Source organism: Hippopotamus amphibius, chromosome 1 (genome assembly GCF_030028045.1).
Source record: "Hippopotamus amphibius kiboko isolate mHipAmp2 chromosome 1, mHipAmp2.hap2, whole genome shotgun sequence".
Classification (NCBI taxonomy): Eukaryota; Metazoa; Chordata; class Mammalia; order Artiodactyla; family Hippopotamidae; genus Hippopotamus; species Hippopotamus amphibius.
The window spans coordinates 159,468,293-159,482,003 of NC_080186.1; the positions used below are offsets into that span (position 1 = coordinate 159,468,293).

Here is a 13,711-nt window from a genome sequence, read left to right on the forward strand (position 1 = left end):
CCATGCCAGGGACATCACTCTACCAGGGATCCCACTGCAACCAATCAAATACATCACAGACCACTTCACAGCACCTCTCCCACGGTCTTCTCTCAGACAATGCATTTGACAGAACACAAGTGGCGGCGGAAATCGTGCAAACACTTCAACGGCTCCCACAAGACATTACCCACTTCGTTTTTCCCACATTGTGTGCCTAGGATTTCAGAAACACTCCTTACCTTTCACTACCCAGAGGGTCTCTGTCTCCATCTGTTAGGGATCCTTTTTCTTCCCCCCCTCAAAAAGGCAGATGTCGCTGGAGCAGCAATGAAACCTAAAATGAAATTTTGAGTTAATTATCTGTCTTTGGACGAAGAAGAAGGCTTTGCGAGGTAAAGTAAATTCTTTCTGGAAACTTGTGGATTTTTCTCCCTGACCCCTATCTTACTTTCCTATTCCACAGGACTTTTTTTTTTTCCCCTGAGTTAACTTCACTAGGTAAAAAAAGAAACATTTCTGGTTGTGGGAGGAGGGGAGGGGAAGCAAGCAAACACAATGGGGCCCCCTGGCCCCCATCTGTTCCAAATCTTCCCCTCACAGGATGTAATGTCTAAAAAGCAAGAAAAATACTCCTTCCTCTTCCAACATTCGGCAGGATCTTGCATGCAAAGAGAAGAATGTCTGGTTACTCTGTGGGTTTTCATCTGCTTTTTTAACTCACATGTGGCCGAATTACCCTGGCAGCCCAATCCTATTCCCTCCTCTCCCCTCAAAGCCCCGGTGCTCAGCAGGGCTCACCATTAGTGAAGGGTATCCAGGTTCAGCCAAGGAGCTCCCACCCCTCCACACCACATCACCAACTCCTCTGGCACAAAGGATTTGTTCTAAGCCTGGCCAATGACTTCTGCAGATTTCTTAGCTGAAGACCTGCCAGAGGGAAGCCAGGGACCCCAGAGGAAGTGGGGCCGCCCCCGAGGGTAAAAGGAGTGGGCTTGGCGGCCTGAACTTCTTGTCCCGTGCTCTCACGCCCTGGTTCCAGTCACTGCACTCGCGGATTATAGGTGTGGCCAAGTCCAGCGCATCTCAACAGGAAGGACATTCCCCAGTAGCTGCAGCAACTCTACTGATGCCTTTTCAAGGCTGGGAGGGTGCTAGTTTATAGGAAAGGCAGCCGGAAGGACTAGGCCCGCTCCAACTTTATTTCAACCACCCTTCTTTCTGTCTTCTGTAGTTCTCCTTCAAATTAAATGAAGAGGCCTTCCTCCCTGAATTGCCTGATTTTTCACGCAAGGACAGAGGCTCTCATTTAAATGACTGAGAAACCCTGACTGAGAAGATGGCGAAGGACCCGCCTCCTGTGCCCCTCTCCATGTGGCTCCTCAGCTTCCTCTCCTCTGGCCTCAAAGCCACCCCCTTTGTTTTTCCCACACTGCACACCTAGGATTTCAGAGATAATCCTTTCCGCCCCTCCCCCCCCCCCCCCGCCCCCGCCAGGCATGCTCCTGGCCACATACGCCTTTTTTATGCCCGCGCAACACAGAACCCCTCGTGGGCATCCTGTCTCCAAATTCTCCTTCCTTCCTGCTCTCTCTCCCCTTCTTATCACAACCTCCAAGGCCCTGTGCGCTGCACCAGCGCCCACCCCTCCTCTGACCTTACAGACCACCTCCTGCTTGCTATTCCTCCAACACACCTCCAGGCCTCTGCACTTGCTGTCTCCTCTACCCAGAGCACCTTCTCCTGGGGTGTCTGACATTCTGGCTCCCTCACCTGATATAAATTTCTGCCTGAAAATTGCCTCCCTAAAGGGGCCTTGCTTCTAAAAAGCACTCCCATCACTCTCCTTACTCTACCCCACACCTGATTTAGTTTCATTCACAGCACCTGTCCCCACAAAGGCTCTCTCCTTGACCAAACTTTAACCAGGCCCCTCTGAGCCCTCTCCTCAACAAGGCCCCGGCCTTGGCCTGCCTTCAGTAAAAAATTCTGCTAAGTCGTTCCCCACCCTTGAGATCTGATCAGGTTCCTCATTACCCAGCTTTGATGTCTAAGTTCTTGGCCTGCCTTCTGCAAGAATCCCCTCCCCTTGATGTCTCCCTCATCCACTGACCCCCTCTGGTCAGTGGGGGCTGCTTATAAACCCAGCTGTCTTTGCTGTCCTCAGAGCTGAACTCAATCTCATTTCCCGGCTGCATTTGTCTTCAATCAAGGCTTCCCTACCATTTCAACAGATGTCAGAGGAACGTTTCTTTAACACCACCCGACATCATAGGATCTTTCTGTTCATCTGTCTCCCTCCCCTGGGCAGGGTCTCTATGTGTTTTTCTCTCCTCCAGCTCTCTAGCTTCTAGAGCAGTTATCTGACACACAGCAGACACTCCCCAAATCTTCACTGAATGTACAAATCTAGCAACCCCCACTTGTCTCTTGGTCTCAGTTTACCTGCCACACCCTCCGGAAAGTCATTCCTGAATCTTCCTGACTCTGTATTTCCCCTAGCCGTGATCAGACTCATCACAGGGGATACTTCTCTGGCTTGTTTCATATGCACTTTTAACTTGTTGTATAACATACTAACATACAGAATAAAGCACAGAAGTCTATTCTGACCATCTGCCCTCCTCCCCTTGCACACCTCCACAGCACCCGCCTCCAGGATGGATTCTCTGTAGGTGCATCCATGCACACACCTGATCACCTGTCTTCTCTCCCTAACACACACACTACATGAACCCTAGCAGGGGGCTAATTAAAAAGGGGGAGGAGGAGGAGCCTGGGTGGGGCCAGCTCTCTGCTCTCTAAAATCAGGCCCAGCTCTACCCCCATCTTCCCGGCTTTCTCCACGTGGGGAGGATAAGACGCCACTTCTGTTGGCTGCCCTGCAAGAGGGCGATGGAGTCCACAGTCAGCCCCTCTCAGCCCACTTCTCCACTCCCGGCAAACTCCCGGGGCGTGCAGTTGGCTGTAGAAACAGCCCAAGTACATTTCCACATAAAGGAAAAGTAAACAGATGAAGGCTCTTCCTCAGCCCTTGGAGCCTCTCTGAGGAGAGCAAACCTTCGTTCGTCAAAAAGCTAATCTGATTTAAAAATGCTCTGAAAGGGCTGGAAGAGGAAATACCAACTACTGACCACCCCTGCACTGGCCTGCAGCCTAAGTGTGGCCACTTTCCCCTCCCTTGGCCTCTGTCTTGGGGGCGCTCTTCATACAGACACCCAGAGAACTGGAAGGTACCTGGGCAGAAGCGGGAACCAACCCTTCTCAAATACTCCAGCTTCTAGTTCTCTCTCCCTGGACACCTTTACCAGACGCTGTCACCTACTACCATCATTCTGGGGTGACCAACCACCCAGGTTGCCAGGGTTTTAGCATTGAAAGTCCTGCATGCCAGGACGGTTGGTCACCTATCATTGTGGCCTCCCCAACCTCCTCCCCTCCCATCCCCACAGTTTCATGTGGGCGCATATTTTGGTAAGGTGGGCTTCCTGGTATTGCTCCCTAATCCTGATGCCCTTGCTGAGTTTTAGAGGGGAGGAAAGTGGTAAATCTAGAGGTTGAATTAGTTTCCTTCTACCAGAGTCTTTAATGTAGGAAGAGGAAAATAGATAAGAATAATACCAAACAGGAAGCACTTTACTGGACATACAATACCTTCTTTGATTAATCCTTTGAGGTTGGTACCGTTTCCCAGATTGGGAAACTGAGGCCCAGGATCACACATAATAAGTGGTAGGGTTGACATTTCACTGCATGCAGCGACTCCAGTGCTCACAGGCTAATTCACTATATTAATCTGTGATCCCTAAAGATGAAGAGTCCTTGTCATTTTGATCACAGGGGATGGAAACAATGTGAAGCTACCTATGTGAGCCTAAAAAGGCATAAATTCACATATATGGAGCAACACACAAAGAAAGCAGGATTGTGAGTGAAAAGGGAACCTTCGGATGCTGTTGGTGGGGATGTAAATTGGTGCAGCCACTATGGAAAACAGTATAGAGGTTTCTCAAAAAACTAAAAATAGAACTACCAAATGACCCAAGCAGCTCCTCTCTTGGATATATATCTCAAGCAGACAAAAACACAAATTAGAAAGGATACATGCACCCCAATGTTCACAGCAGCATTATTTATAATTGCTAACATATGGAAACAACCTGTGTTCACCAATAGATGAATAAAGATTTTATATATATATATATATATATATATATATAGTGTGTGTGTATATATGCACACAATGCATACACACACACACACACACACACACACACTGGAATATTACTCAGCCATTAAAAGGAATGAAATTTTGCCATTTGCAGCAACATGGATGGACTTGGAGGATACTATCCTAAGTGAAATAAGTCAGACAGAGAAGGATAAATATTGTATGTTCTCACTCTACATGTAATCTAAAATATACAACAAACTAGTAAATATGATTGAACAAAAGCAGCCTTATAGAAAACTAGTGGTTACTAGTGGGAGAGGGAAGGGGGAGGGCCAACATGGAGGGACTGAGAGGTACAAACTGTTATGTACAAAATAAGCTACAAGGATATAGTGTACAACAGGGAAAATACAGCCAATATTTTAAAATAACTATAAATGGGGTATAACCTTTAAAAATTATGAATCACTATATTGTACACTTGCAACACATAATATTGTACATCAAATACACTTCCATTTTTTTTAACGGGGAAAAAAATAAATTGTATGGAATGAAAGAAAGAAAGGGAGAGAGAGAGAAAGAAAAAGAAAGAAGGAAAATGGATTATGAGACTGTGACCACAGGTTCTGCTACAGATGGGATCAATAGTCGCCATGAGGAGAGGACCAGGTTCACGGACAGTCATGGCACCACTGCCCTGGTGCAGAGTCTCACCACGTAACCCCTAACATTGGCTCTACCCTCATCCACCCTCCCAATGGCTGCCAGACGCATCCATTAAAACTCCATCTAATTATGTTTCTTCAATCCTGACTGACACCCTCAACAACTGCCCTGCAGAATACAATCTAGGTCCCTCAGCCTGAGTCTCATCCATTGCCTTGAAAATATAAGTGGAGGGCAACATTACAGGAACCAATTTGGCAGGATAGGTCACAAAACATGACAAGTGTTCACACCCTCTGCCTTTAATCTCCCTTCTAAGAATTTTCCCCAAGGAAATGGTTGTAACTGACAGTGATTGGGAGAAGGAGGATGACATTTTAAAGGGGTTCATACGTAGGGTTATCTTGAACAACAAACCTGAAATAATGTCCATGACCAACAATAAAGAAATGGTTAACTAAACTATGATGTATCTGATACATCCATTCAATTGGCTATTACACAACCACTAAAATGTACATTTATGAGTTGAAAACAGCATGGAAGATACTTGGGCTACCTTGTTGAGCGAGATGCAAGAAATAAAATTATATAGACAGTGTGATCACAACTATGTGAAAACAAAAACACTATTTACAGTGAAAGGACTGAAAGGAAATGAACAAGATGAAAAACAAGTAACACTTACCAAGCATCCTGCTAACTGCTTTACCGTCCCATTTAATCTTCACAGCAACTACCAGTTAGGAACTATTTTTATCCTCACTTAACCAATGAGGAAACCGAAGCTACAAGAGAATAATGAAGCTGCCCAGTGGTCACCCACAGCTGATGGAGGAGAGGAGGGACCTGAACTCAGATTTGCCTTATCCTCAGCGCTATACCACACCCAAAAGCAGACTGTAGCTTGATTTGCCTAGTGAACAGCTGGCAACTTTATGCCCCTCTACTTTTCTACTTCTTTATTTTCCAAATTGTCTATATTAACCATTAGTACATCTTAACTTTTTCTCACCATTTCAAAGGTCATACAGGCATGTAACACCTGGAGGGTCCTACTACTTTTTTTTTCCTTCACATCTTTATTGGAGTATAATTGCTTTACAGTGTTGTGCCAGTTTCTGCCACTGTGTAACAAAGTGAATCAGCTGTGTTTATACATATAACCCCATATCCCCTCCCTCTTGAGCCTCCCTCCCACCCTCGGTACCCCACCCCTCTAGGTCATCACCAAGCATCAAGTTGATCTCCCTGTACTATGCAGCGTCGTATTACTTTTTTAATGTAGAAAATAATAAACTTAGGACCAAACAACGTTTAAAACAACAATTCTTTCACCTTAAATTCAATTCTGCACAGTTCGGCTTGCTGCTATCCTTCTGGCCGCATTTCTCACTCCTCCTTTTTCATAGTCGTGCAGTCCCCAAGCTAAGATATATAGTGACGTGGTCAGATCCATGAGCTGGAAAGAACAGTTCTGGGGGTGGAAAGGAAGGTAGATTGTGGAGGCAGGGGGTGCAGAAGGTAGGGGCAGGCGAGGGACTGGGGAGGTGTGGCCCTCATGAAGCCCACCTGACAACGTAACATGCATGTAACACACAGGGGGAAAGGCTGTGGCCACAGCGGCAAAGGGAAACAAAGTGTGCATGGAAAAGCATCAACCTCAGACAAAAGAAACAGCAGAAGGACCTGGGGCTGGAGTCTGGGCTCCCTCCCCATTTCAGGGCCTCCTGGCTGCACCTGCAAGGGAGCCAAGAGATGGGAGGCCTCGAGCCGCCACTCCCTGGAACATCCAGGATGAGAGCGCCTAGCGGGAGGACCACCATCATCCACACCCATGGCTTTCTGGACTGGGCCTCCCCTGGAACGGACTTTTCTGGTTTGAGGGAGACAGCAGGCTTCTGAGGAAACAAATTACAGACAGCTTGGCTGCAGCTAAGCAGTAGCAGCACAGAGTGTGAAATATTGCAACAAAGATGCTCAGATTTCACTCACTTTTCTCAACCCCTGCACGTTGGAGGGCTTTCCAAGTAAGGAAGCCACAATATTGCTGGAGGAAATAAAATCAAAAGAAGGAGCCTTTTCAACAGTAGTTCTCAGCCCTTGAGGGGCCTCAGAACCTCAGAGGAGGGTGGGGGAGGGGGAGGGCCTGTTTAAAATGCAGATTTTCAGGCTCACCTCTAAATATTCTGATTTCATAGATCCTGCTCAGGCCTAGGAGTCTGCATTTTAATGAGCATTTCCCCACGTTGCTGTTAGGCTCTACTCTACTTAATAAGAAACTCTGACTTATAGAGTATTGGTGATGTGAGGTCTGACATCTGACACTTGGGGCACATTTCTTTTAATTAATTCATCTTTTAAAAGCATATTACAGTGAGTTCCTAGGTGGCGCAGTGGTTGGGACTCCACCTGCCAAAACAGGGGACGTGGGTTGGAGCCCTGCTCTGGGAAGATCCCACATGACACGGAGCCACTAAGCCCGTGCGCCAAAGCTATTTAAAAAAAAAAAAGCATATTACAAAGGGAATACAGGGAATTCTTTGTATTATTTTTGCAACTTGTCTGTAAGACAAATTATTTCAAAAGTTTAAAATATATATATTACGCAAGTAATATATGCCTATAGTAAAATATTTGTAATAGCACCACATTACATAGAGTGTAAAAGGGACATCCCCTTCACCATTTCCACCACCACCAGCAGCCACAACCCACTCTCCAAACTAACCACTGTGAACAGTTTGGTATATATTAAGCAAACAAGTCAGACTTTTGTTTGTGTGTTTTCATTTTTTAACAATAACTAATGCCTGTAAGAATGTGATGAAAATGGCACTCAAAGTTGTTAGTTGAAGTGCAAATTAATACAGCCCTTTTGAAAAGCAATTTAGCAATGTGTATCCAAAACCATAAAAATATTTTGTACACCTTAAACTTATACAATGTTATATGTCAATTATATCTTTTTTTTTTAATTAAAACTTTTTAAAAAAACCATAAAAACATTCATACTCTTTGACCTACCAATTCCATGTCTAGGAATCTCTCCAAAAAACATCACTCTCCTGGAATAGTATGTAATCTTTTTTTTTTTTTTATTGTGATAACACAAAATGAGATCTGTCCTCTTAACAGACTTATAAGCATATAGCACATTATAGCTGACTCTAGACACAGTGTTGTACAGCAGGTCTCTACAGCTTATTCATCATATGTGACTGAAACTTTATGCTCATTAATTAGTAAATCCCCTCCTCCTCCTCTCCCCAGCTCCTGTCAACCACTGTTCCACTCTCTGATTCTATGAATTTGACCACTTTAGAAACCTCATGTTAAGTGGAATCATGTAGTATTTGCCTTTCTGTGGTTGGTTTCTTTCATTTAGTGTTATATCCTCAAGGTTAATCCAAGTTGTCACATACTGCAGCATTTCATTCCTTGTAAAGGCTGAAGAGTATTCCATTTTGTGCATATGCCATATCTGTCAATATATTTGGGTTGGTTCCACATCTTGGCTATTGTGAATAACACTGCCATGAACATAGGAGCACTAATTGGCTCTAAGACTCTGATTTCAATTCTTTTGGGTAATTCCCACAAGTGAGATTGCTGGATCATATGGTAATTCTATTTTGAATTTTTTTGAGGAAGCTCCATACTGTTTTCCATAGCAGCTCTACCATTTTGCATTCCCTCCCATCAACAGTGTCCATGCATTCCAATTTCTCCACATCCTCACTAATGCTTTGCTCTTGTTTGCTTTGTTTTGTTTTAAAGTGTTTAGAGCTGTTTATTCTTTTCCAAGGAAATCTGAACACTTCATCAGAGAGTAGCAATTACATTTAAGAAAAAGCAGGCTATTGACAAACAGCACAAATCAGTACATGGCTTTCCTCTATGCTCCAGAGTTGAGAGAAGAAATTGGCCACAAGGAAAGAAGATTCACTTGGACTGTCCTTAGGACTCAGTTGTCAACAACTGGAGTAGCTCAGACTCACAGCACTCACAAAACAGGGCCTTGATGTTTTCCAATATAATTTCCACTCAACTTTTTGAGGCGCTCAATTGATGCTTTGTTTTTTGATAACAGACATCCTGACAGAGGTGAGGTGATAGCTCATTGTGGTTTGATTTGCATTTCCCTGATGATTGGTAATGCTGATTTTTTTTTTCACATACCAGTTGGCCATTTCTATGCCCTCTTTGGAGAAATGCCTATTCAAGTTCTTTTTTTTTTTTTTTTTTTTTTCTTTTCTAATTTATTTTGGCTGCACCAGGTCTTAATTGCAGCCTGCATGTGGGATCTAGTTCCCTGACCAGGGACTGAACCTGAAGAGTTGGGAGCACAGAGTCTCACCCACTGGACCACCAGGGAAGTCCCTATTCAAGTTCTTAAACCATTTCTCAATAAGGTTATTTAGTTTGGGGGTTTTTTTTGCGGGGGGAGAGGGGTGCACACCCTGTGGCATGTGATATCTTAGTTCCAGGCCAGGGGTCGAACCAGTGCCTTCTGCAGTGGAAGCGCAGAGTCTTAACCATCGGACCACCAGGTAAGTCCCAGGTTATTGGTTTTTTTAACTGTTCAGTTGGAAGAAGCATGCAATCATTTAAAAATGACATCATGAAGCAACAAGAAAGTGAAAAAAAGAAAACAGGATATAAACATTTGATATGATTACTTCTGATTACCAAGTTGGTGTTTTTTTAATTTAGTTTTGTTTAGATAGATAAACAAAGGAAATAAACCTAAATTGCTAACAGTATGTTAGGGAGGGGGTGTTTTTTTCGTTATTATTTCCTCTGTTGAGAAGCTCAGCAACTTAGATTTTGCAAACAGACAGACCTGGGTGAGAAATCCATCTCCCACTGTCCACGTGTGTAACTCCGAGGACTTTATGTAAACTCCCTGGGCCTCAGCTTCATTATGGAAATAATGGGAGATAAAAATTATCCCCCAAACTTGCTTTGAGAATTAAAATAAGAAAGCAAATGGAAACACAGGGTGCTTTTTGACCTGACACAGTAAGTAGAGCTATTTTTCTATATTCTCTCCATTGGGTCACATTTCACAAATCAGTATTTAAATACTTGGGATTTTTAAAAGGTGATTCAATTTTTGATAACCCTCATTTTCCTTATCAGCCTCTCTCCAAGGCCCCTTCTTGGTTAACCCTGAAAGAGATGTTGTACATAGGACTTTACAGTGACAAGGCACTAGCCCCAGTTCACTGAAATCATGAATGAGGATAAGATTTGAAAACTGTAAAGCACCTAAAAATGTAATGCATCATGAGTCCATTTTTACAGGATGACCCTGAAGGAACAGTGACTAAACAAAGCCCAAGTACCTGGAGTGTTTACATGAGATGCAATAATGCACTAAGTGAATTCATTAAATGCAGGGGGGTGGGGCAGTGAAGATGGAGTGGAGAGGGGCTGCATGCCAAGAAAATCACCATCACTCTTCCACTGCCTGGCCAAAGGTTTCCAGGAGGAGGCAAAACTTTTGAGGGTAATGAAAAAAAAGAGTAATTATGGGACTTCCTAGGTGGCACAGTGGTTAAGAATCCGCCTGCCAATGCAGAGGACATGGATTCGATCCCTGCTCCAGGAAGATCCCACATGCTGTGGAGCAACTAAGCACGTGCACTAAAACTATTGACCCTGTGCTTTAGTGCCCATGAGCCACAACTATTGAGCCCGTGTGCCACAACTACTGAAGCCCACGTGCCTAGAGCCCATGCTTCGCAACAAGAAAAGCTACCACAATGAGGAGCCCGCACACCACAATAAAGAGTAGTCCCCGTGTGCTGCAACTAGAGAAAGCCCATATGCAGCAACAAAGACCCAACGGAGCCAATAAATTAATTAACTAATTAAATTTAAAAAAGAGTAATTATGTCAAATGCCTTTCAGCAAATCAGAAGAACAACTCCTTGGACTACCTTCATCTGATTTATGGCAAGGTCTGTCTATTAGGCTTCGCTTCACAGCTCGTACTTTGGAATTAATCATAAGGGTTACTCTGAGCCCATGTTTATAGGAAGCCTCTCCTTTCTAAGGGGCTATTGAGAAATAGTAGCTAAATCGTTATTATTTTGTTATGATTACCTTGATAGTGTGCTCAAGCTTACTCTTTCTAAAATTCCAAAAGCACTTGTTCAAGAAAATATAAAACTGTATCTAGTTCACTGTGTATAAAATAAATAAGCTACAAGGACATATTGTACAGCACAGGGAATATTGCCAATATTTTATAATAATACAAGTGCAGTATAACCTTTAAAAATTGTGAATCACTATGCAGTACACCTGAAACATACAATATTGTATATCAACTATACCTCAATTTAAAAAAAAACTTTTTTTTAATATATCTAGTTAAAAGTAAAAAAAAAAAAAAATTCCTCTTTACTTACTACATCCCTAGAGGGAACTGATGATTGGATATGCATTCTTCCAGACCTTCACTTTTACTTTACCTTTACAAATATATGTGATGTGTGTTCACATGTGCACATACATAGTTTTTTTTTTTACATAAATAAAATCACACTCTATATCTCTGCGACTTGAATTTTTCACTTACTAATAAGTCAAAGGCATCTTTCCACATCTGAACATGCAGGATTTGTGAGGTAGTTATAGACCCTGGGGTCAGAGGGCTTGCAACCCAGCTCCCCAGTTTACTAGCTATGTGACCTTGGACAAGCTACTTAATATCTCTTTTCTCATCTATGAAAATGTTCTAATAATAGTAAGCAAAGGAAGTCACCAAGATTAAATGAGTTATTATAAATACTGTAACAAAATATATAAAGCACTCAGAACAGTGGATAGAGCAAGTCCTCTGTGCCTTGGCCATTGTTATGATTCACCCTGTTCTTTTTCTTTAATGGATAATTGTATTCCATCATTTGGACGAACCATAATTTATTGAGCCAGCCCCCTGCTGAGAAACACAGGTGATTTCCTCCTTTTGCTGCAGTGACCATTTGTGAACATAGGTCTTTGTGTAGTACACGGGCAAGCACACTCTAGAGTAGGTTCCAAGATATGGAATGGCTGCATCAAAGGTCATTCTCATTTTATTTGAAAGATGGTGCCAAATTTCCCTCCAGAAGGCCGCACTACTTTACAACCCTGCCAACGAATGGTGTATGTGTGCCCGTCTCCAGGCATCTTCTCAGCACAGGCAGCCTGGGTGTGTGGCATTCTCACTTCTGCACTCAACCTTCCCTAAAAGAAAGCTCAATCAAAATCACCAGCAATACATTTGTCAGAGTCCCCGGGACACCTAATCCCTTTGTCTTTTCTAAAAGGAATCAGATGTTTTCTCGGCTCTGACAGACCTTCAGTTGCCTGGACACAGCCCTGGGATAAGTTTGGAAAACACAAATGAAACATTCCCCAACATCCTCCAGGGAAGCTCAAGGGGGCCCACGTGAGGCCCCGCACCCTGCTCTCTATCACACGCAAAGAGTGTCATAGGAGCTGGTGTTTTCCTGGGTGGAGATCAGAGCCAGCATTTGTATATACATATTATCCAAGGGCTGGAGGGAGAATCGAACTGGGCTGGAAGCAGAGGCTGCAACATCCCAGTTGTCTTATTAATGGGGCGGGGAGAGTACCCCCATCCTTTCCCTGAGCTCCCTGTCAAAAGGGAAGCATCCCAGCACAGGCCCTCCCTATCACAGCAGCTTGTCATAAAACAGAGGTGGAAGCTGGTGCAGGGCTTGGCGGGGAAATCTACGCCAGACAGAGGGGAAGTAGGGCACAGAGGTGTGCTCCATCTGCAGGGCCCAGACTGGAGTTCTGTCGCCTGCTCTGCATGGCTGGCTGAGTGCCCACCTGCAGCCACCTGGCTCTTTAGATCATAGCTCCTGTCAATGACAAGGTGACCAGTCACTGAGGTGGTCCTTCTGGCCTCATCTCCACGGTTCTGCAGCAGAGTGACTTCCAGCTGTGCTCAAGGACCTCTCAGAAATCCAGAGGAGCTGTGAAGGAGGGGCCTCCCAGAGTTCTCAGTCAGGAATGTCAATAATTCCCAGGGTCGCCTCTGCTAAGCCCTGCAAGTCCCAGAGCCATTCATCTTCCAGACTTGATTTTCAGGCTATTTTATGGCTCAAAACCATTCACCTTGGTTCTCCCCACTCTCTCCTTGCCTCCCACCATCCGCCAGGACCCAGGTCAGGTTAGGGAAGGGGAGAGGGCAGACGAGTCTCTCGAACAGTGGAGTCCACGGATCAGAGCAAATTCCAGGGATGCGACCCAGGGACCCTGGCTCACGACGATAATAGAGGGAATAACTCAGATGGTTATCTCGGGCTCTCGGAAGTGAGTTAAGCTTCACCGTCTTATTCAGCTCACGTGGGAGGGTCAGCGAGAAGGAAAGGGGACCCAGAGATCCAGGGTCTCTCTTGGGTCTGACTAGAGGCAGTGTGTAGTACAGGAAAGGGACTTAAGCTCACTGTGCCCCAGATTCCTTTTCTCGGCGAGCCCGGGGCTCAATAACCAAACATCCTGCATTTCATTAAATTCACAAAACAGATGTCTAAGTGTGGACTCTGTGTCCTGACATTGTGGACATGGCAACAAACAGACCAGTGCCTCCCCTCATGAAGCTGACATTCCCGGAGAGGTAAATGCTAGGAAGCGTGCCCTGCTTACTCCTGAGGAGGCAGGTTCATGGAGGAAATCAGTAAGCCAAGACCACACAGCTCCCACGCGGGCTGCACGGCTCTCTCTCAGACGACACTGCTTTTAACCAGAGCACGAACAACAGCTAACCAGGTGCTCAGCGGAGTTCAAAGACCTGAAGCTTCAGAGCTCTTGCTTGCAACAGCCCCTTCCAAGCTCCTGGGAGGGGGCCTGGAAAGAAACGTG

The 13,711-nt window shown here is 44.6% G+C and overlaps 1 long non-coding RNA gene across 1 annotated transcript in view; it reads right to left on the bottom strand.

Annotated features, from left to right (window-relative positions):
* Nucleotides 1-241: 241 nt before the first annotated feature.
* LOC130851682 (uncharacterized) overlaps nucleotides 242-13,711 on the bottom strand; it is a 47,157-nt gene continuing 33,687 nt past the window's right edge. The window contains exon 5 of the long non-coding RNA XR_009053250.1: nucleotides 242-316. This is a non-coding gene — a long non-coding RNA (uncharacterized LOC130851682). The remainder of the gene's footprint in view (nucleotides 317-13,711) is intronic.